Genomic DNA, 2,514 nt, shown 5'->3' with positions numbered 1-2,514 from the left:
GTGCAAGGGTGGGGGGGTGCCTGAAGAAATTGTCTCTGGAAGCCATTTCCCTGCAATATGCCTTTGGGAGGAAATGCTTCATTGTTGTTCTGAAAACATTCTAAACGACTTGTGCCAAAAGAAGACCTGGATTATTGATTGATTGATTGATTGATTGATTGATTGATTGATTGATTGATTGATTGATTGATTGATTGATTGATTGCATTTATAAACCACCCCATCCCCTAAGGGCTCTGGGCGGTGGACAACAAGTATTACAAACAATATGGCAATAACAATAACATTTAAAATAATTAACATCATTAAAATATATAAAATTACAGCATTCCGAAATTACCTTCTGCATTCCAAACTACAAGTCATGCTATGGAATTCAGACTCAAACTCAAACTTGTCTAAAGGTCAAAGAAATAGGATTGTTCGGAAACAACCACCACAAATGCCCCACTGACTTGTAAGGCCATTTTACAGACTTCTTTCTTTCAAGACATGAAGGTCACAAAGTGTTCCCCGGTCATTATTCCATCGTCACTTTATATATTTATTTATTTATTTATTTAATTTATTATACCGCCCTATCCCCAAAGGGCTCAGGGCGGTGAACAATATAATATAGACCTGAAGTATCAGAGGATTTAGGCACCACAGCAATTCGATTAGTAAAATTTAGAGCATGTTAGCAGGCAGGATGTTTGTATTATCTGGCCACGTCCCACCCCATAGATTTAGCTCCACAGAGAAGGAAAAATGTGCTAGGAAACTGTTCTTCTCCCTTCTAATTTGAGTCCTTCCACCTCTACACGAGTTTTTTAAAAAAATTCAGACCACTGGGAACAGCAACATCACTCAAGATTTTTCTTGAAAAGGATCTCTCAGTCTTAAAAAAGATTAAGAGAGGTATAAGACAGACACACATTACTTTATCAATCAGCTAGCTTCCTCTGGGATACTCAAACTGGACAACCTCTTGATAGTAGAAAGAGTCAATTTGAGCTACTGCAGATATTTTATCAGCGAACAGTGATTTCACGGAAGCCCACACCTCAGTAGAACAACACAGGCTTTGCGTGGCCGTCGTTCACGTGCATGGCCCTTCTGTCTGAAAGAATGGTAAGGATCTTAAAAATCTGTAGAAGTAACAATTAGAATCTGTTGCCCACCAATTACTACACTGTCTCGGATTCAAGGAAATCAGATCCAAGTATGTGAATCTTACTCCTTTACATTTACCCGATCTCCCCGATTTAATTAGATTACACTACTTGTTGGACAATCCTGATCCTTCTCTCTGTATGATAGTGGCAGACTTTCTCCTGGAAATTACTAAACGCCAGTAGATTTCCTTCGACCTAACATTTATTTCCTGTATTGTATATGCTTTTTAATCCGTTTGTTATTATTGTTGTACTGTTGTCTATGCCAATAAAGGCTTGCTTAAAAAAAAGGAACAATTAGTCAAATGGACCCTAGCCCATAAGTATGTAAAGTATTTTTATATAGCATCTCTGCTGATAGTGATCAGTGCACAAAACAGTAAGGAATTTTTAAAAAATGGAACTCAAAACAAGGCAAACCAAATAGATAGCCAAAAGGACAGTAACAACTAAACCCATAGCAGCAGTATTAAAAAAAACCACCAGTAGCTCCAAACCTGTGCAAGGGGCCATAAACGAACTAAAAGAAAAAGGAAATAAAAATAAAAATGTCTTCACCTGGTACTGAAAGACGCCCAAGGAAAAAACACCAAGTGCAAAGAAAGGGGGAGAGCGTTCCAAAATGGAGGAGCAGCTACCAAAGAGCCTGGAACTTTGTTGTCACCCACCTCATCTTTGAAGCTGGGGAGTGCCTAGAAGACTTAATATTTGGGCAAAACAGCATGGACACAGGTGAGCCCTAACTAGGGTGGCCAGGCCTCTCTTGGAAACCAGCAGGCGCATCAGGGAAGTCAGTTAGGGGGTGGCGAGCTGTGGTCGATTCCGCACTTGGGTTATCGACCTAAGTTCGAGCTGCGTTCGACCTAAGTGCTCTGCACAACCACTGGGATCGACGTGGTTTTGTACCAGCTTCGCCCTGTGTAGCGGTCGAATTTCCGACTCCAGTTGGGAACTGCTACTTTTTCAGGGAACCACGCTCGAACTCAGCTCGATTCCAGTAAAGTGCGGAATCTCTGGTGCCAGGAGTCCCCCATTCAGCCAATCACAGCTGAGTGTTTCAGGCATGCGTACAGCTGGCCAATCAAAAAACGCCACCTTTGTCCCTTCATTCCTGTGGCAGTGTGGGGGGATAGACGGAACATGGCCGTAGAACAGTAGCCAATCGGAACAGAGCGGCGAAGAGGCACAGGATGATTCCGCCCTCCGAGCTGGGATCAAGCTGGTTGCAGTGGGGAACAACAATGGCTTCGACCTAGGTTAGCACCCTTCTCAGGGAACTGGGTTGAACCTATTTTACTTGTGTGCGGAATTGCCCTGTGTCCCCTACACGATGAAGCCACTTCCGTCTTGACGCAGA

The sequence above is a fragment of the Sphaerodactylus townsendi genome, linkage group LG10 (genome assembly GCF_021028975.2).
Source record: "Sphaerodactylus townsendi isolate TG3544 linkage group LG10, MPM_Stown_v2.3, whole genome shotgun sequence".
NCBI lineage: Eukaryota > Metazoa > Chordata > Lepidosauria > Squamata > Sphaerodactylidae > Sphaerodactylus > Sphaerodactylus townsendi.
Note: the sequence above shows the minus strand (reverse complement) of the source record.